Genomic DNA, 22,389 nt, shown 5'->3' on the forward strand with positions numbered 1-22,389 from the left:
GAGGTAAACCTCAGCAATGTAGGTGACTAGACTATGATACTGTAGGCTTGCAGGCCGCAATGGAACCTTAGAAGTCTTTAATCTGCCTCTAACCTGTGCGACTTTGAGGGTTACGCAAAACAGGTGAATACATACATTTTAAATTTATATCATTTCCGTTATACATATTTGACTCTTGTGTTAATAACTGATTTCTGCTTCCAATATGAAATGAGGTTTAAAATAAACTGATTGCCTTGCTTCAAACACAAATGTTCACATGCCATGCTTCAGTTCCATTATGTAAGTCAATCCAACTTCATTGTCTCAGAAATAAAAGCTATTTAACATCAATTCAGTGATGTGGAAACTTTCTTAAAAGCATAAAAACACAGATTGATGGACATTTTCCAGAATGCTATTGTAAGTAGCTTTTTTCTTGCATTATTAATGACTGACACAAAATATTAAGTTTATTTAAAATATAGATGTGAGCCATTTTGTCCAAGGCTATTAAACATATTCCAAAAGTTTCTTACTTCCATCCTAGAAATTTTTGGAGCTGTGAGAATTTCCTGTTTAGAAATACCACTTCCATAAAAGCTCTCAGGAAATGTAAGGGGAAATGATCTCAGTCTTGTGATTTAGACGTCGATCGGTTCGCCAACCAGTGCAGCCAGGTTTGCATGTAAAGCTTCTGCTATCAACGGGTGCACATCACAAGGTCTTGCTCTATCTTCACGTGATGCTCCATGTTCCAAAGCCAGGCCTGCTTCATTGATCGTTTCTCAGCCATCAAGTCCTAGATTTTGTGGTCCCCAAACTCTGTTCATTGATTTCTGCCCAAGAATCTTAACTATGCCACCTGTGCCAACATCCATCTCAGCTCTGTTCTTAGCAGCAAAGGAGAAGTTCCCAACTTTGTCTCACCACCTGCCTCTTTCAACCGTGTTTCTGCTTTGCCAACCCAAGCAACTTCAGGGTGTTTGAACTGTGTTCATACAGTTATAGATGATGTGCCCGGCACCACCAGTCATTCCTTCAGTGCAGTTGATACCATCATCACATGCTTTGGGAGCCATCATTGGACCAGAAACCGCATGAAGAATTGCATCGATATTTGGAATTTCAGTTTGGAATTTGGTATTCAGTGGTAATGGTATACTCCCTTAAGGACCTAGTTCAATTCCCAGTTCTTCTAATGTCATCTTCTGAGTTAGGTGTTGTAGGCCAATGCAAACCAAGAAGGAGCTTCAATATTCTCATCTGATTTCTTGGTAGAACTAGTGACCTCTGTATTTTGTTTAAATTTAAATTCTTGTTTCTGCAGGACACATTGGACGTTTTTAGATATCTCCACGTCAATTCCAATTCCCCCAACATAATCTAAAATCTCAACTGCTGTCACATCTGCACCACATCTTTGTTACACCAAACCCAATTCTACACCTATTACTCTGGAACCAATGACAAACATCTTCTGTGTAATGCTTTTTAAAAAAGAAAGCACTAATAGGTATACAGCTGTATTTTCATCAGTCATGACTCCAGGAAAAGGTAGGACTTCTGAACTGGTAGCTGTGAGAATATTCTTTGTCTGAATGACTTGAATGCTCCTATCAAACTTAAAAGCAGTTACCTAATTTTTGCTAGTTATCTTCCCATAACTGTTTACATGAACACCTTTATTTTGTTTAAATAAGTGGGCTATTCCACCTACTGTTAAACTCTTAAATGCAGTACTTTCCTGCTCCATCATCTTCTCTAAATTCAAGTGAACTTCAGACACTTCAGTTCCTCTAGATGCAAATTCTTTTCATGGGCCATCTGGTAAAAGTGAGAATCATGCACTAAAGCCTTAGAAGGAATAGAGCCAACATTCAAACATGTTCCAAGTGTTTCATTCTCTCAAGGCAGATGGTCTTGAAGCCCAACTGGGCAAATTTAATAGCAGCCACGTATCCATCAAAAGCGGAACCGATACCTGTTGCCGCAGCATTGGTCCACTGAGATGTGTAAGTTCTCAGCGGCACTGCGGAAGGAGCAGTGCATACAACCCCAGGTCTGCATTTTCCTGTCCTTCAGTACTTTCACTCCCACCGAACACCTCCACCACCTTGTCAAAGTCTCCCTGTCCTCTCTCTCTCTTTTTCGGATATGTGCATTGATTGTTATAAAGTGCCCCTGATAACTTCTTTTGCTGTGACCCAAAGAGTTTTGTGTGTTGTATTTTGATCTCGTTTGTTTCAAGGATTTTGAAGTTTTTTTTCCTTTATTTATCCGTTACCCAGTAGTTTTAAGAAGTATGGCTTTTCAGTTTCCATGTATTTGATTTTTATTGCCCTTGCTTTTCCTATTGTTGATTTTTAATTTTAAAGCATTATTGTCTGAGAGAATGGATTATACAATATCCCTATACTTAAACTTATGAAGGCTTGCTTTGTAGACCTAACAAGTGGTCTATTCTAGAGGATGTTCCATGTGTGCTGGAAAAGAACAGATACTGTTGGCTTAAGTGCTCTGTAGATGTCAGAAGATACAGTTGGTTGTGTGGTCTAGTTTTCTGTCTTTATTGGGTTTCCTTCCAGGTTGTCTGTCCTTACTTGAGTGGCATATTGAAGCCTCGTACTATTACTGGTGTATTTTTTGTTTCTCTTGTTGGTTCTATGAGAGTTTGATTAACGTATCCAAGGGTCTTTCATTAGGTGTATATGTTTATTATTATGTAAATCTGTTGTATTGTTCCTTTAAACAATATAATACCCTTCTTTGTCTCTCGTGATATATTTTGCTCAGAGGGTATTTCATTGGAGATTAATTGCCACTCCTGACTTTTTTTGTTGCTATTAGCTTGATAATTTTTCCCCATTCATTCATTTTAGTCTATTATTGGCTTCCATCTGAGTCATGTTTCTTGAAAGCAGCGTATTGATATGTATGTTTTTCTTATCCAGACTACTACTCTCTATCTTTCGGCTAGTGCATTTACTCCATTAGCATTCAGTGTTATTAATACATGTGGATTTGATGCTGTCATTTTGCTGGATTTTTTTCTTCTCTCCCTCTCCCTCTTGATGTAATTGGATTCTTTGTTTTTCTTATATTTCTCTACGGAGTTTCTTTTGTTTTGAACTTAACCACTTGCTTTGCATATGATCAAGAACTACTGGTACTGAAGGTGAAGTCGAAAGCTGCATTGAAGGCATTAGTGAGAAACAGGATTCCAGGAACTGATAGAATGCCAATTGCAATGTTTCAACAAGCTGGAGAAACATTATGCCAAGACAGTTGGAAGACAGCTACTTGACCAACTAACTGAAAGCGATTCGCACTTGTATTCATTCCAAAGAATGGTGACCCAACAGAATGCAGAAATCAAACACGAGCATTGATCTCACATGCAAGTAAAATTTTGCTGAACATAGTTAAAAAGTGGTTCAGAAAATCAATCCAGCTCCAGAAGAGGATGTGGCAAGAGATACATCAGATGAATCTAAGCAGAAACAAAGATTTCTGAAATATGCTAGCTTGTGTTTTATTGACTATGCAAAGGCCTCCAGCTCGGTGAATCATAAAGCTGATGGATGATCTTGAGGAGAGTAGGATGCAAAACTTGAACGTGAACCAAGAGGCAGCCTTTGAACAGAAAAAGCAAATGTTGCCTGGGGTAGCATCAGGAAAACTGGGTGTCACGATGGAATCTTTCCTCCATACTGAATCAGTCTGCATACTGAGCAAATATTCCAGAAGCTGGATTATATGAAGGGCATCAGGATTGGAGGGAGGCTTATCACAAACCTGCGATCTGCAAACAACAAAACCTTACTTGCTGAAAGCAAGAAGCCTTGGGCAGATGCCAATGAAAAACAAGGACTGCGACTTTAAGTACCACACTGTCTTATGTTCTTTAACTTTTAAGTCACTTGAAATCAGTGTTTTTCAACTTCCTTCTTCATTTTTTAGATTGTTTTGACTTGTCTGAATCCTTTGCATTTCTATATGAATTTTCAGTTCAGTTGGTCAACTCTACAAAATATTTAGCTTGGTCAGGCATCCATAAACAAAAAAATCATACCATTGTGAATGGGGGGGAGTGCAGAGTGGGGACCCAAAGGCCATCTGTCGGCAACTAGACATCCCCTTATAGAAGGGTCTGTGGGAGGAGACCAGCTAGTCATGGTGCAGTGTAGCAATGATGAAACATATAACTTTCCTCTAGTTCCTAAATACTTCCCTGCCACCCCCCACTATCATGATCCCAATTCTACTTTACAAATCCGGCTAGACCAAAGGATGTTCACTGCTACAGATAGGAAATTAAACACACGGAATCTAGGACAGATGAACCCCCTCAGGACCAGTGGTGAGAGTGGCAATACTGGGAGGGAAGAAGGAAGGTGGGGTAGCGAGGGGGAACTGATCACAGGATCTACATAGAACCACCCCACCCCTGCCCCTTGGGACAGACAACAGAAAAGGGGGTGAAGGGAGACGTCGGACAGTATAAGACATGACAAAATAATAATAATTTATAAATTATCAAGGGTTCATGGGGGGTAGGGAATGAGGGGAAAATGAGGAGCTGATACCAAGGGCTCAAGTAGAAAGCAAATGTTTTGAGAATGATGATGGCAACAAATGTACAAATGTGCTTGACACAATTGATGGATGGATGGCTGAATGGATGGATGGATGGATTGTGATAAGAGTTGTACGAGCCCCCAATAAAATGATTTTTTTTTAAAGTAAAAGAAAAAATCAGCCACTGAACACCTCACGAGGCAGATATATCTGACACCTATGGTTCACCATGAGTCCATTGATTGGATAGTTCTTTAATAGGGAGATGAGCCCATGTCTCTTGGGCACTTTTTGCCTGTGTTGCTTTGCATTATTTGGTCCAAGCATTTCACGTTTAGCAAAAAAAAAAAAAAAACCTATTTAAGCTTTAAAAATGTATATCCAGCTTGAATTTAGACAGTGATTGTATTACCAAAGTATCTGTATAGGGAGTATTGGAATCTTAATTATACTGTCTTCTTTTTTTTAACAATTTATTAGGGGCTCATACAACTCTTATCACAGTTCATACATATACACACATCAATTGTATAAAGCACATCTGTACATTCTTTGCCCTAATCATTTTTTCCTGTCTTCTGATCCATGAACACAAACTACCTTTTCATTTATTTAGATCCTTCTTAAGTTTATATCAACAGTAACTTCTAGATTTTAGAATACAGGTTTTTTACTTTTAAAAATAAATTTCTTCCAAAATATTTTATTCTGTTAGATCAGTATTTCCCAAAGTATATCATATGACCCCTGGGGAGGCCCCTGGAATGATCAGAGAGCATGCAGAAAGAGATAACTGCACTTTAACCTGTGCTATGTGCTCTAGTGTAGAAGGTTCTGATTACCAGCATGGTGCTGATTTTTCTTTTTCCTTTCCCTAAAAAGTAGGTGATTGACCAAATAAATATTAGGATCTATATTTCAGAGGCTCTATAATATTGGTATTTTTAATAATTTCATTTTTAATTGTTGGTTTGTAGAGATACAGTTCTTTGTATATATATCTTGTACTCTGCAACCTTAATAAACAAATTCCTTTATATTTAATTTTTGTTGTGACTAACTGGCCACAAAGATCTCAGCTTCCACTACCGTGATACCAGAATAACTACATGGTGCATGAATACTGCTACGAACTCCTCTAAAAGGAATCACTTTAGACGGTCCTGCATAGTCTTGAGGGTTTGTCCAATCTACATTAAACCTGTAATATCTTTTCTTATTTTCAATTCTGTTCCACATTTCCCACCACTATTCAGGATGCTCCATTGTGGTCCCTTCCAGAGTGAGTGTCAGCAGTGCTAACCGGGTGCTACCTAGCTATTCCAGTATCAGGGTGGGAAAGATGGAGTTTTGCATTGTCAGTTAGTCCTTTGGACTAATTGTTTTCATGACTCTTAGCGTTTACTCACACTTTTTTTTTTTGCTTTGTGAGTAGGAAGAAACCAATAGTTGCATCTTCATGAGACACTTGAAAACTTTTAAAACTCCAGTTATTGCACACCAAAGTGGGATGCAGTATATTGTGAATTATGTTATGCCGGTTTTCTCTGATGTTTCCAGTGACTGTGGTCCCAAACCTCCTTAACCATTGTCTGTTCTATTCTAAGCATGGATATACTTAAAGCACATATAAGTATATTTGTAGAAATGTTAACTGCCAAGCCTACATACGGTTGGTCATGAGTAAGGTCTTGTTTATCCTTTCACTTATTATTTCTATTTTTGTTTGCAGTAGTTTGGTAGAAAGACTGGGCTTTCTACTCCTGGGCACAGTTACAGTCATGGAAGATCATAGGGGCAGTTCTACTCTGCCCTGTAGAGTGACTATGAGTAAGCAACGACTTGATGGATACGGGTGTGGGTTTTGGTTTACACAGTAGTTCCCAGGAGCCCCAGTGGCATAATGGTTATGCATTGGTATGCTACCATAAACTCAGCAGTTTGAAACAACCAGCTCTTCTGAGGGAGAAAGATGAGGCTTTCTACTCCCATAAAGAGTTACAGGCTAGGCAACTCATGGGAGCAGTTCTGCCCTGTTGGTTGGCATGAGTCTGAATCCACACAATGGCCGTGAGCTGGGTTTTGGGTTTTCATGGAGTAGTTCAAGGAGCCCCGTGACACTGGGATGTACAAAGATCAGTGTTACAAACCCATCAACCACTCCTCAAGAAAAGCAAGACTTTCTGCTCTCATACAGATTAGCAGCTGCACACACCCACAAGGGCAGTTGACTCTGTCCTACAAGGTCACTATGAGTCAGAGTCAATTCAATTGCATTGAGTTTGGATTTTTTGTGTGGATGGAATAATTAAATTTTTATCTGTGCAATATCAGAGAATCTTTAAATAGAGATTGTTTTACTTCTTCCTCTGAATCTTTATGTCTTTTATGAATTTATTTCCTAATTTCCATCGTTGGCATTTGTAGTCAATGCAGAATATCACCCTCACTGCCATCAGGTGGTCATGACCCACAGCAAACCCGTAGGTCAGAGTAGAAGTGCCCGTGTGGGTGTCAGAGTGTGACTGTTTTCCACAGTGGGAACCATCATCATTCTCCTGCAGAGTTCTGGCTGGTAGTTTCGAACCTTGTGCTCGGCCGCCTATGGTAAAACCACTCAGCATACGGAATAGAAATGGTGGACAACATCCTTGTCTCGTTTTTGATTTTAGGGGAAAGTTTTCTGTCTTTAACCGTTAGATATGATGTGAGTTTTTCATAGATTCCTGTGGTTGGTTTGAAGAAATTTCATTCTATAACTAGTCTGCTGAGTGTTTTCAGGAGTAACCTGAAAAGTTATGGTTTTTTGTCAAGTGCTTTATCTGTATTCAATCGATGGGTTCTTGTATTTTGAGCCATCCTTGCTTGCCTGGGATCAATACTCCTTGGTTATATGATTGTTTTTTGTCTTTCTGAATTTTGTTTTTTATTGTATGTATGTATGTATGTATGTATGTATGTATGTATGCATGTTCCCCTGCTGCCAGGTGAACTTTGACTCCTCGCAACTCCCAGCTCAGAAGAGCAGATCTTCCTCAGGGTTTCTGAGAGCGTACACCTTATGGAGTCCACAGCCCATGTGTTACTGAAGCGAGTGGCTTGCACTGTCAGCCTAACTAGTTACAGCCCAAGCTGACCCCCACCGCAGCCCTTTTTTTTGGAAATGTTGTGTCTGTCTGTCTGTACTCATAAAAGGTATTGGTCTGTGGCATTAACTTCATTTCTGCGAATTTGGTATTAGGGTAATACTGATAGAGAGCTGGCAGATAGTTTCTTCTATTCAGTTATTAGGAAGACTTTGAGAAGGATTGATGTTCATCTTAAATATTTTTTGGCAACGTTCACCAGTAAAGCATCTCGGCCTGGACTTTTTGTTGTGGGTGGATATTTGCATCTAAAGGTCCATTCAAAATTTTAACTTATTCCTAGGACAATTGTATTAGTTTGTGCCTCTCATTTTTCCTCTTCTGTGTAGACGATGTAGTTTGTGTTTCCTTGGGTTTTTTTGACTTTGCAAGGGCATCTGGCCACATGGATCATCCAAAACCTGTGGGTAGATTGGAGAAGAGTGGGAATTACAGAACACTTCCTGGTGCTCGTGTAGAACTCGCACACGGACCAACAGGCAGTCCCGGAAAAGCACCCGCGGAGAGTGCAGAGCTTTAAGTGAGGCACGGTGCTGTGCGAGTTGGATCCGTTCGCCCCACTCACTAGTGCCAGCAAATCACCACAGAAGCCAGTGCATGAAGACGAATGTGACATCAGGATTGAAGGAAGGCTAACAGTCTGCAAGATGCAGATCACACGGCTTTGCTGGCTGAAAATAAAGAGCACTTGAAATACTGATGAGGACCACAAGATACAGCCTTGGGTGTGGACTACGATTCAAGGGAAAGAGAAAAACAAAGTCCGCAAACTGGATTTATATAAAATATCATCATAAATGGAGAAGATTGAGGTCATCAAGAATATTATTTTGCTTGGATCCAAAATTAATGTCTACGGAAGAACAAGTTCAGTAATCAGAGACATGTTTCCTTGGGGAAATCTGCTACACGAAACCTCTGGTAAAGAGAAAAGATGTCACTTTCTAGACTAAGGTGCCCCTGCTCCGAGTCATGGCATTCCTAGCCTCTTCTTATGCCGTGAAAGCTGACAATAAATAGGAAGGATGAAGAAGAATCCGTGCCTTTGAAGGATGATGTTGGCAAAGAATATAGAAGATGCCATGGACTGCTAGAAGTACGAACAAACCTGTCTCGGAAGAAGTGCTGCCAACTGAGACTACAATTAAAGGATGGCGAGACCTTGTCCTGGGTGCTCTGGACAAGTTGCCAGTCAGTGAGAGTCAGCGCAAAAGAGGAGGCCCCTCGGTGAGATGATTGGGACACTGACTGCAGCCTCGCCTCAAGCAAAGCAGTCGCTGTCCCGGTGGTGCGGTGCTTTGTTCTGCTGTACTCAGGCTTGCCACGAGTCGGCGCTCACTCCACGGCACCCAACGACATGCTGACAACTCGGTGGTTCTTATTTTCTAGATGATTGACATCATTACCGATGATCTTTGTCTCTTTCGACAGTTTGTACCTTAATGTATGCTTGTCCGTTTAGTCGTACCATCACACCATTCCTGTTTCGTTCACGGTTTCTCTGTGTGCATGTGTATTGAGCAGGGGTGAAGTGGGTGAACGGGGGAGCGTACAGTGCTCGCTGACGTCGAGCAGATTCTGATCCTCAAGTCTGCTTTACATTTGCTGTGTGTTTTCTCACTTTTAGACTTACATGGGAATTACATATATTATCATCCCTTTTGTTCTATAAGGATACTAAAAACTAAAGAGGTCCAGTAATTTTCTCACAACTTCAACACTGTTTAGTGGTGACTCTGAGACTTGAACTGAAGTGGGCCTGACAAATTCCATGCTTTCGTTCTCCAACATCATCCTTTGAAAGCTTTATCTAATTACTGTTAAAACGCCTTACGGAAAAGAGAGCCAGGAGAAGATGCTCTGAATGTACTACCATAAATTTCCATTGCTCATTCGAAATTTCTCTATGATCATTCGGCATGATCCTCAAATCTTATTTCCCATTTCCTTGCCAATTAAAAAAAGTTTAAGCAATCAGGAAACATTTTGAAGATGTCCATATACACAACAATTATATGTGTAGAGTATCTTTGTTTGTGGAAGACATACTTCAAAATTTCAGTTTGTGTTTTTAAAGAACTTGGCACGCTTTTCAGCTAAATTATACCCATTCAATTTGTTTTCTTTGCAAATGATAAACAATATGTATTTTCTCCAGGAAATAAAAGATAACTTCCATGTCATTTGGGAATATAGCATTTAGTTTTGGCTTAGCATTTAATAGGCAGTGTATTGCTTGGCTTTTGGTTTAGCTCTATGCCCTTTATTCTTCAGCTGATTTGCTAATTATGGTTGAAAAATCCTCCAAACCTTCACTGGGGAAATGCAAATGTACATTCAGACTCTAAATACTTGAGAAGCAGCCAAGTACCGAGTGGATGCAAGCACATTCTGAGATTTACATAATTTTTTATATAATGACTTTTAAACATCCAGAGGTTTTCTTCTCTGGTATCAGAACATCTTATCTTTATCAGCAAAAGTAGAATACACAAATGTTTGGTTCTTTCCAATATGTCACAAGAATAATTTTTTTAATATGACAAATGAAAGAGAACTTAAAATGAATTCTAGTGGGAGGAAGAAGCATAGTAGAGCATACATTTTATAACATCTTATTAAAATATAAATACTGTGCTTAAAATACACAATCAGAATTATCAGCATAATGAATTATAAAGGGAACCTCTCTAAGACCCACGTACCCACTCCCTGAAGGCAGAGAAGGACATGACAGTACCCCCAATTAAGCAATATCTGGTTTCTAATTCCATGCTTTACATTTGTTTGCTTCCAGGCATTACATAAATCGAGTAGTATATAGTATATGACTTCTGCTTAACCTTTGTTTCAGGGACTGATGGGTTCATCCCTATTGTTGCATAATACACCACATTATTTTCGTCGTAGAGTATTCGACTCTGTGTAACATTCAACTACAAGTACTCCTCCGTTTAATTGCCTATGCTACCATAGATGGTACTTTTTTTTTCCTGTTTGGGGATATTGTAAATAGTGTGACTATTATATTTATGTACATCTACTAGGTGTCTGCACAAATCTTTTTATTATTTAACAGAAGTTGAGATTACTAGATAATATTTGCTAAATAATAATATATCTAATAACTGTTGAGGTAGCTATGCCTAATGCTGACTTTATATATCACAGAGTGCAGCAACAAGCTTATGTTTGTAATTGCTGGATAATACTGTTATTAGACATCATAAAGTCACGTCCTACTCATAGACCTTATGTGCAAATAGATGAAATGTTGCCAGGCCATATGCCGTCTCCACAAGTATTGCTGTAGTGATCCTATTGTTGCAGCCATTGTGTCAGTCTATCTCCTTGAGGAACTTAACTACTTTTTGCTGCCCTTCTGCTTTACCAAGCATGATTCCCTTTTCTAGGGACAGTTTCTCCTGACAACATGCCCCAAATACATGAGATGAACTCTCTCCATCCGCAATTTCCAGGAGTATTCTTTATCTGTACTTTTCCCAAGGCAGATATGATTGCTTCTCTAGCAGCCAGGGTGCTTCCAATGTTCCTGGACAATAGCATAATTCAGTGCATCAAGTCTTCTCTAGTCTTCCTAACTCAATATCCGATATGTGTATGAGGCCATTGAAAACACCGTGGCATGAGTCAGTCCCACTTTAGTCCTCAGAATGACATCCGTGTTCTTCAACACTTGAAAGAGGTCTTATGTAGAAAGTTTTGCCCAAATGCATTTGATTTCTTGACTGTTTCCATGGGCGTTGATTGTGCATCGAATTGGGATGAAATCCTTGATAATGTCAATCTTTACTCTGTGTTTCATGATGTTGTCTTCTGTTTGCATTAAGTTCTGATCCATGTTGAAGGATGCAGCCTTTAATCCTTGTCACCAGGTGCTTCAAATCTTGTTTCAAAAGGCAAAGTTGGGTCATCTGTATATCACCAGTTCTTTTTTTTTATCACCAGTTCTTAATAAGCTTTCCTCAGATCTTGATGTCCCATTCTTCTTCATGTAATGCACCTTCTCAGATGATTTTCCCAGAATATAGACTGGAGAAGTATGGTGACACATCCCTTTCTTGATTTTAAGCCAAGTAGTATTCCCTTGTTCTGTTCGCTTGACTCTTTGTCCTCCTAAAAGTTCTGCATGAGCACAATAAAGTGTTCTGCAATTTCCATTCCTTACAATGTTATCCATAGTTGCTATGATCCATACAGTCAGATACCCAGGCTTAGTAAATACATCACAAGTCAATATCTTTCTGTCATTCTCTGGTATCAGCCGAGATCCATCAGACACTGACAGTGATATTCCTCTTGTAAGTCCTCTTGGGACTCCGACTTGAATTTCTGAAAGTCATTGTACTGTTAAAACCTGTTTTGAAGGTAGAGTCAGTTAGCCATTATTGGGTTTTTTGTGATGTTGATGACATTGTTTGATAATTTCTTCATTCGGTTGGGTCATCTTTCTTTGAAATGGGAACCGATGTGGATCCCTTCCCATCTGTTGGCCAAATCTGTTGTCATAAACGAGTGAGTGTCTCCCGTGCTTCATCAGCTTATAGAAACCCTTCAGTGGGCGTTCTGCCAATTCCTGGAGACTTGCTGTTTTGTCATAGCTTTCTGGGCATCTTAGAGATGTTTCCTTATCATCTTGTTTTGAAATGGCTTAAATCAACCAAATCTCTTAAAGATAGTATAGTGAGTAATCAGAAACTATTCTCTAAACTGATTGTAGTACTTTGTATGTACCCCATAGTGTAGGAGAGTTCTAGCTATCCCAAATCCTCACGGACACTCAGTCCAGTACATCAAAAAGCTGTGTTAAGAACTGTATTTCTGGTGTGAAATATGAAAAACCTGCTTAGCCCTATATCCTAAATATTTTATCATATGAGCTTGTGTAATTTTATTGTTTTACTGTTGACTTTATGCTTTGGATTCAGTATAAGCTATTGTTTCTATCTTTAAAAATATACCGTGTAAGCCAGAGGACTGTTTTGTTTTGTTTTTGCTTATGGATATCAGATTGCTTCAGTAGTGTTTTTTAGAATGGCAAGTCTTCATCCATTGAACTACTTTTGTATCTTTGTCAGAAATCAGGTGGGCATATTTGTGCGGCTCTGTATCTGGGTTCTCCACCTTCTTTCATTGATGGACATGACCATCCTTCTGCCTATACCAGAGTGTCTTGTTTGTTGTATCTAAGTAGTATTTAGTATCTTATAATCTTCTATATAAAACTTCCTTTCACCCTTTTCCCTTTCTTGTTTAGATTGCTTTTGCTATTCTAATGCCCATTCCTTTTCCAATAAAAGAACAATAAGTTTGTCTATGTTTAAGGAGCCCACGTAGCTCAGCGGGTTAATCACTGGGGTTCTGACCGAAAGATAGGTGGTTCAAATTCACCACTGCACTGCTGAAGAAAGATGTGGCAGTCTGTGCCTGTAGAGATACACAGCCAGAGAAACCTACAGAACAGCTCTGCTCTGCCCTCCAGAACCACTGGGAGCTGACTTGACTCAATGGAAGTGAATGTTTGTGGTGATGGCTGCAGAGCAAAACAAACAAACAACTACATCGCAATTTTCAGATGAATCGCATTACATGTATCTATCAATTTGGGGAGATTTTACATCTTTATAACAAGGAACCCTGCTGGCATCATGGGAAAGCACTTGGCTACTAAAGGAAAGTCTGGTGGTTTGAACCACCCAGCGGCTCCCTGGGAGGAAGAGCTGGAGATATGCTTCCATAGAAAGGGCAGCCAAGGAAATGCTTGGGGGCAATTCTGCTCTGCCACAATCAGGTCAACTATACCCAGTACAATACTGTGAGATTGCAGCCTGTGAAAACCCAGAGGAGCACAGTTCCACTTGGATACGTGTAGGATGCCATGAGTCAGAATTTGAGTCACCCTGTCAGGGAATTGCCAAACTGTAAGTCTGTGTGCAGATAGATGCCTCTTTCTCCTCTGCTCTACCAACCTTCCTGGTAGCAGCTCCACACCTACTTGGCAGCGCCACCTGCCCCTTGGTGTTATCTAGGAGGAGAATTGATGTGTTTTCTTTTCGTGGCATGCTTTCAAGTCAAACTCAGCTTCAGGGGCTCATGTGACAGCAGAACTGCCCCGTATGGTTTTCTTGGATGAAGTTTTTAAAAAACATGTTGCAGTTTTAGAACCCGTATTAGATCACCAGCCAGTAGTTTTCATCCACAAGGACTGTGTGTAGAGTCTTGAAAGTGGTGGCAGGCACGAGGTCATCAGTGTGTAAAGCTTGTTTGGGGAATCTTCCTCTTCACGTTTCCTGGACAAACGCACACAGAGACGGTAGGGGGCGTTCCGGATTCCTTTGGCCCAGGCAGCTGTGTTGAGCCTGGTGTCGATCCATACATTGGGTGTTGCCATCTCCTTCCTAGCAAACTTCCGAATCTTCTTGATCGTCCTGGGGACATGCTTCTTGAAGCCCAGCCATGGAGCCGCTTGCGAATGTTGATGGTCTGCTCTCTGGTCAGGACCTCGCTGATAGCCGAACGCCCCTTCTTCGCACCGTCCTTAGTGGCCGGAGCCATGGTGCCAGGCTGGAAAGGAAGGGCTGGGTGCGATCTTTATGGGAACAGATGGCCAGTCTTGCCAGTCCTTGTGCCGGCAGACCTCTGGGGGGGTTCAGGAAGGCACCAGGGCGCTGTGACAAACGCATACCAAATCCAAACCTTGTGCTTTCAGAAGGCCTTTGACTCATTGAACCATGCAGAACAGAGCAGAGCTTCCCAACTGTTTTCCAGGCGCTAATCTTGGCAAACGTCGACTGCCACACCTTTCTGCCACCGAGCAGCAGGTGAGTTCTAGCAATTTCTCTCTTAGTTCATCAGCTGAACGCACAACCATTGTGCTTCCAGGATTCCTTCAAAGATGGTAGAGGAGGTGGGAATTTCCTTTTCCAGTGGATATGGAGAATATGGACCGGGATAGATGTAGATTTGGAGGTTCGATCAAATAAAATTAAGGCATACTCTGTCTTGTGGCTTCTATTCACAGTTAAGAATATTTTATTTAAGGATATCATGAATACTGGCTTACATTAATAGCATGGCAATTTAAATTTTTTCCCCTTACTTTTACTGGGGGCTCTTACATCTCTTATCACAATCCATACATTCATCCAGTGTGTCAAGCACATTTGCACATATGCCGCCACCGTCATTTTCAAAGCATTCTGCTCCCACTTGAGCCCCTGATATTCGCTCCTGATTTCTTACCCCTCCCTCCTCCACCTGCCCTCCCTCACGAACCCTTAAGTTACAGGTTATGGTTTTCATGTCTTACATCATCCTGTCGCCCCTCACCCACTTTTCTGTTATTCGTCCCCCTAGGAGGGGGTTATTGGTTGATCCTTGTGATCAATTCCCCTTTTCTCCTCCCCTAATCCTCCTGGTATCTCCACTCTCTTGTGTTTTTTTTAAATTTACTTTAGAAAAATGTCTAAAAGTAGATTACTAACAAAGGTACCAGCAAACAAGAAGTCCTTTAGGTATCAATAGGGGTAGAGCACTCCATAGGTGCTCTGAGCTTTCTCGTGCTTTGTGTTTTAAACTCTGCGACAGCCAGACCGTGGCCTGTTCCTTTCTGTTACGTCAACAAGCGGCACACCAGGCTTAGTAAGCAAGTGACGGATTAAGTCAGGAATGAAGAGGAGCTTCCCAGTGCCTATACACTATGACAAGGAATCTGGTGTTTCAAACAAGAGCAGAGATGTATCATGGCGCGTTTGTGTCTCAGTGCAGAGCATCCTCTTATTTCTCCAAGTGTGGAGTCTATTAAGAATCTGTATTCATTAAGCTCTTAAGGGCTATGTCTGCAGGAGGCTCTAGGAAAACCGGGCTTGCTAACTCAGAGAGATGTAATCTTGACAGTTTCCTGAGCCAGTTTCCACCCCACCCCCATCCGACCCCGCAAGCATCTCACTGGGTGTCAGTGTGAAGTTTGCAGATGGGCAGGTCCCTATGCCACATGCTACGTTGCCACTGCCATTCTGTGGCCCTGATTTCTGAGAGATGACACTAGTCAGTGTAGCAAGGGTATTTAAAAAATTAATACTAGAAAAGAGTTTATTTAAAGCATTTTACTGTGTTCTAAGGCACCTCCCTACCAAGCCATCAAGTTTTCTAAACCAGCTGCTGGCAGCTGCTGAATAATGGGGACAGAATGTCGTTCTCTCTCTCCCTGGTGAAATACTGCATTGTTTGTTATTCATGAGTCTTTGTTTCCTGGAAGATTGTTTGATGAAATATGTGGGTGATGTGTACCCTATCGTTGCCTGAAGGCCTTTTAGATTTCCTCCGTTAGAGTGTTTCCCTTTTGCTTTAATAAACTTGCAAATAGTTGTGGAGATGAAGCTACTGCATGTTAGCAAAATTAACCTGGCGCAGTGCCCAGCTTACCCCCAAACACCCACTCTCACATTATCGGGTCCCACATTTTGCAGTGACTTTCACAAATCCATCGAGAAGAAGGAAAAGAAAACCAGTGTCTTTTGAAATCATTGGAGATCCAGTTATGACTTCATCCTCCCAATGTCAAGCCTTTTATCTGTCTTTATGCCTCTGTGGTATTGCCATCTGCTTTTGAAATAAGGCTCAGTAAATTCAATATACAGGAAACTCTTTCTGGAATTAGATAAGCCTTCTGTCAAAACCGAGCAGAGCTGTGTCTGATATTTGCTACCAAAGAGAGAAAGAATTGACAACTGGGCCCACAGAAACCCCTTAGTTCTCATTGCTTGGCTTTTTCAGTTTGGTGTAGGACTAAGTGCGTGTGAAGCAGCCCTGACGGTTCCCCTTGAGAAGGGGGGCTTCTGGCTCAAATTTCTTGTAAAGAAAGAGCAGTATGCTTGGGTGCCCTGTCGTGAAGATGTGTTTTCTAAGATCTGAGCTGGGGTGCTCTTCACTGGAAAGGGAGGAGAGGTGTATTTTTAGAATTTGTAACAGGTGTAGGAATTGTTTGCATTTCTTAAAGTACTTTTCAGATTCTGGCAGTCCCCGAGTTAGGCAGGAGATGTGCTTCCGTGTCTTTAAGTGGAATTTGTAGGTGTACTGGCATATATATATGATATTATTATTTAGCCTTTATTAAGTACAAGAAAGGAATCTTGGTGGCCCTATCAAGTAAACTTCAAACTGCTAACCACAAGGCTTGGTGTCAAACCCACCAGCCTCTGTGCAAGAAGGATAAGACCATTGGCTTCCATAAAGATGTTTGGCCCCAGAAACAAAGGGCCCCCATGAGTTGGAATGGACCCCGTGGCAGTAGGTGGTGACGAGTTGTTGTTTGGTGACATCGGGTTGGCTCCAACCCATAGTGGCCCATTGAAGGAAACACCGCTCCGTCCTCTTCCATCCTCACAATTGTTCCTATGCCTGAGCCCATTGATGCAGCCACTGTGTCCATCCATCTCGTTGAGGATCTTCTTTTTTGCTGCCCCTCCACTTATCAAACATCAGGTCCTTCTCCAAGGATTAGTATCTCCCGATAACATGTCCAAAGTATGTAAGACAAAGTCTTGCCATCCTGGCCTCTAAGGCACACTCTGGCCGTACTTCTTCCAACGCAGATCTGCTTGTCCTTTTAGCAGTCCATGGGACTTTCAGTATTCTTCTCCAGCACCATACTTCAAATGCATCAAAGTCTCTACCGTCTTCCTTAGTCATTGTTCACTTTTCACATGAATATGATGCATGTGTTAGTCTGGGCAGACTAGAAAAACAAATCCATGGACGATCATATGTGTATAAGAAAGAGCTTTATAGACAAGAACAATTGAACATTGAGTAAACATCCCAGCCCAGTCCAGATCAAGTCCATAAGTCCAATATTATCCCATATGTCCGATACCAATCTATAATGTCCTCTTCACACTCATGAAACACATGCAATAACACCGACTGTAGAAGCTCACAAGCCAGTGGGTAGAAAGTCTTTGGATCCAGTGACATTGGAAACATCTCAGCTCTGGCAGGGGTCTCTGCATGGCTTTTCCAGTACCCAGGGCTGCATCAGGGTAGGTCCATGTGTCTCTTCAGCTGCTATGTCTCCCAGGGTGTGAGCAGAGTGTCTCCCACCTCCAAGGAGGAAATACTGGAATTCCCAGAATCCTTAGGGGAAGGCTGTGCCCACACAGAAGCCTCATTGGCTGTGACCCAATTGACAGAGTAGACGTCACCCCTTCACTTTTAATCCTCAAATTGACTAATGATTATATATCTACCACAATGCAACAGAGAATACCATGGCTTGGGTCAGAAGCACCTTAGTCCTCAAAGTAACATCCTTGCTTTTAAATATTCTAAAGAGGTCTTATGCAGCAGATTTGCCTAATGCAATCTGTCTTTTGACCTCTGCTGTTCCCATGAGCATTGATTGTGGAACCACGCAAGACAAAATCCTTGACATCTTCAAACTTTTCTCCATTTTCCATGCTACCACCGATTGGTCCAGTTTTGAAGATGTTGGTAGTCCTTACACTGAGTTGTAATCCAGACTGAAGGCCAACACTCATGATCTTTATCAGCAAGGGCTTCAAGTCCTCCTCACTTTCAGCAAGCAAGGCTGTGTCATCCGTGTATGACAAGTTGTTAATAAGCTTTCCTCCAATCCTGGTGCCATCATTCTTCTTCATAGAATCCAACTCTGATTATTTGCTCAGCAGGAAAAGGGTCACTGATAGTGCTGTGGGTTAAGCATTGAGTTACTAACCTCGAGATTGGCATTGCAACACCCCCCTTCATGCCAGTAGTTTCACGGGAGAAAGAGGAGGCTGTTTGCTCTTGTAAACACCTAGTTTAGTTTGGGAAACTCTGTAGACGTCCTATTCTGTCCTATAATGTTGATATGAGTCTATGGTCAATGGGCTTCATTTTATGGATGTGCCTATACTTTATACAGAGTAGTTACTTTATGAGAATCTTAATATTGAATTCTATGTGATGTTGCGTAAGTTACTTTAACAGTCTGTGCCTCAGTTTTCTCATCTGCTAAAGGGACGTAATCAGTCACGAGTCACTTTGAGCTGGAATCGATTCGATGGCAGTGGGTATTGGAATATCATAAACACTCCATCATAATCTCAAAAATATTGACACGGCATATTTGATGATCCAGTTTCCAGTTATATAGGTGATTGTAACTATGGATCTCTAAGGCAAAAATACATTTCCAAATATAAATACATATTTTTGATTTAATATATCAGCTAGTAGTACCAAAGGAAGATGGAGAAAAAAATAACAACATAAAGGCTGAGCCTAAGAATTCAAAAACGATAGTAGTCTGGTGCCATTTAGTGTATGAGAAAATAGTCATAAAACAGCAATGGCTCCAGAGGACATTCGTGTATTTCAGCACACTCTGCCCTCCTGATATCACTACTCCCATTTCTACACTCGGGTATATCGGACCTAGATTCTGGGTGTCTTGAGCTCTTATCTGTACCCATGTACATGCTCCAGTCTATCCAGAACTGAAAGGCAAGACTTTGTTCGTGATAGTGGGAGGTGAGGAAGCCTTAAAGAACCAGAGGAATATTGTATATTTTATCGGAATTATACTGTGCCCTGGTTGACTCATCCCTTCCTTGTGAACCTACTGTGAAGGAATGTCCTATTGTCTAACTGCGGGCTTTGGGTCTCTGCTCTGACTCACCTCATTCTCAACAATACATTTTTGGGGTTTGTTTTGGGTCTTCTGGTGCTTGTTACCTGAATCCATTGACCCCTCATGATCACACAGGCTGGTTGGCGTGCTTTTTCCATGTGGGTTTGTTGCTTCTCTGCTAGCTGGACACGTGTTCGACTTCAATCCTTTAAGACCACAGACATTATATCTTTTGATAGCCGGGTACCATCAGCTTTCTTCACAACATTTGCTTATGCTCCCATCTTGTCTTCAGCGATCATGTCGAGAGGGGAGCATCACAGAATGTCAAGTTGTTAGAACAAAGTGTTCTTGTGCTTAGGGAGGGCTTGAACAAAGGCCCCAATTTTGCCTACTTTCTCAATGTATTGATCTATAAATATATGTCAACTGGCTAATATCTCTGTTTTATGAATTAATATACTTACATAAGTGCATACCTATGTTTATACCCCTATCCATAGCTTGCTTCCTAGATCTTTCCTCTCTTTCCTTTTACCTTCCTTTTGCTCCACCATCATGTTTGCCTCTTATTAATTCCTCTCAGCTAGATTTCTATTGCTCCAACACCACCGGAATCTCTAAGTCCTGCTCATTGTTGATTTAATTCCCTAGTGATTCCCATTTGTGGTGCTGTTTGCTCATCACTCTTCCCCCTCTCTTCCTCCTGCCCCCAGGACCCTCTGGAACCTTCTGTGTCATTGCTTTCTCCTCGAGTTCCCTACCAGGCCTATCTTATGTTGGTAGGAAAACAGCAACAAAAGAAAAAATAAATCAAAAGACTGAATAAAAAGAGAAAGAAAAGTAGCTGTGTTAGTCTGGGTAGATTAGAGAAACAAATTCATAGACACTCATATGTGAATAAGAGAGATTTTTATACACAAGAGCAATTGAATATTGAGGAAACATTCCAGCCCAGTCCAGATCAATTCCATAAACCCAATACTAGCCCATATGTCTGATTCTAATCTATAACGTCCTCTTCAGATTCATGAAACACATGTAATGATGCCTAATGCAAGAAGATCACAGGCTATTGGGGGCTAAGTCTTGTGGATCCAGTGGTGTTGTAAGCATCTTGGCGCTGGCTGTGGTCTCCACGTGGTTCCTTCAGCTCCGAGGATCTGACTGTCATCAGCCTTTCTCCATGTGTCTTCTACACAGGGATGTCTCGCAGGGAGTCAGCAGAGAGAGAGTGTCTCCCACCCCCAAGGAGGCAAACAGGAGTTCTCATAATCCTCAGGAGAAGGCCATGCCCACACAGAGGCCTCATTTGATAGGCCTCTTATTTGATAGGCTAGACTCCGCCCCTATACCCTTAATCCTCAAATTGACAACAGATTATATAACTGCCACATTAGCAAAAAAAAAAAATCAAACATGATTCCAGGTCTGTTTGCTGATCTTTATGACTATCTCCCCACCACTCCTGGGGGGATCCCGGGGACTGCCACTACTAACCTGATGTCTATTTGGGGGGGGCTCAGGGTTTTTGTAGCTTTGCTTTGCTACTGTTGCTAGTCTGTTAGCACCCTTCTTGGTTTGCTCCATTGTGGGAGTGGTCAGAGGGGACACACTCCCCACCCTGCATCCCCAGTACTGTCCTCTGACAGGGTATGCTCCAGCAAGGGGACATCATGTCTTGAGCATTGTCCCTATAGTTCTCTCTGTGCCTTTTAGTCATCCTCAAGGCTTGGTGTGCCAGCATGGGGTCTAGTCTCTCATTCTCTCTCTTTTCTTCTTGGTTTGCTTTTGAGTGGATGTGGCAGATGGCCCCTCTCTCCAGTGTGTAGGTTTAGTGTTGTCCTCTGCAGCTCATACTTCTATGGGTGGGTTCAGTTAGGCTCTGACTGGGGCCAGCCCTGTAGACCTCTCTGTTCATGAGTTGCTCCATGTGGTTATGTTGCCTTCAAGGTGTGGTGTGCCATGGTGGGTTCTGTACTCACACTCTCACTTCTGTGGTGACATAAAGGGTACCCTGACCCTGAGTGGATAAGTGCCCTACGTCCCCAGTGCTATCATCTCTCTCTTTTTACCCCCCTCCTCCAATCACCCTTTCCCTTGCTTTGTGTTGGAAAGACATGTACATCCTTGGGTTTGGTCTGTCCCCTCCCCAGTTGCCTGTACCTCAGTCTGTGAAGTGTGAGATAAGTGGCTTTTCTTTTATACCTGCTGTGCTGATTCTAATTAGCTCAGTGGACTCATGTTGTACTTGTCCTTTTGTGATTGGCTAACTTTGCTTAGCATAGTTACCTTCAACTCTTCCCATGAGATGATGTGCTTCATGTGGTCATCAGTGCTTTTTAGTGATGCATATTACTCCATTGTGTGTATGTGCCACAGTTTTCTAACCTACTCATTTATCCATGGAAATTTGAGTTGTTTACAAATCTTTGCTTTTGTAAATTGAGCCCCAATAAACATTGGAGCACAGACAACTGGTCTTGGCCTATTTCTTACCTCTTCTAGGTATATGCCCAGTAGAAGGATTTCGGGGTCGTAAGGTAACTCAATTTCCATTTGCTTTAAATATCAGCAGATGGCTTTCCACAGGGACTGTACATGTGTATGTGACCACCAGCCGTGGAGGAAATTTCCTATACAGCTAAAAAGTTGTAGGAAAGTGTCAAACTGACAAGGATAGTCTGTGATGGTTACATCATCTGGTGTCAATTTAGGACTTGAGAGGATTAAGAGTGAGGGGTGGAGTCTAGTCTGTCAATCAGATCATAGCCAAAGAGGCCTCTGTGCGGGTATGGCCTTCCCCTGAAAATTCTGGGAATTCCTGTGCTTTCCTCCTTGGAGGCAGAAGACACACACTCTCTCTGCTTACTCCCTGAGAGCGACAAGACACATGGGACAATGCTTATAGCCCTCCTGCCCTGGGAACTGAAGGAGCCATGTAGAGACCCCTGCCAGTGCTGAGATGATTCTACTACCACTGGATCCACGAGACTTTGTACCCACTGGCCTGTGATCATCCTGCATTTG

The 22,389-nt window shown here is 41.6% G+C and overlaps 1 protein-coding gene and 2 pseudogenes across 1 annotated transcript in view; 1 reads left to right on the forward strand and 2 right to left on the reverse strand.

Moving 5' to 3' along the window:
• Positions 1-22,389, forward strand: part of GPR158 (G protein-coupled receptor 158) — a 465,390-nt gene that overhangs the window by 195,514 nt on the left and 247,487 nt on the right. The window lies entirely within an intron of this gene.
• LOC142450598 (dihydrolipoyl dehydrogenase, mitochondrial-like) lies at positions 624-9,177 on the reverse strand (annotated as a pseudogene).
• On the reverse strand, positions 13,898-14,282 carry LOC142450599 (large ribosomal subunit protein eL31-like; annotated as a pseudogene).

Source organism: Tenrec ecaudatus, chromosome 6 (assembly GCF_050624435.1).
Source record: "Tenrec ecaudatus isolate mTenEca1 chromosome 6, mTenEca1.hap1, whole genome shotgun sequence".
In the NCBI taxonomy this organism is placed as follows: Eukaryota; Metazoa; Chordata; class Mammalia; order Afrosoricida; family Tenrecidae; genus Tenrec; species Tenrec ecaudatus.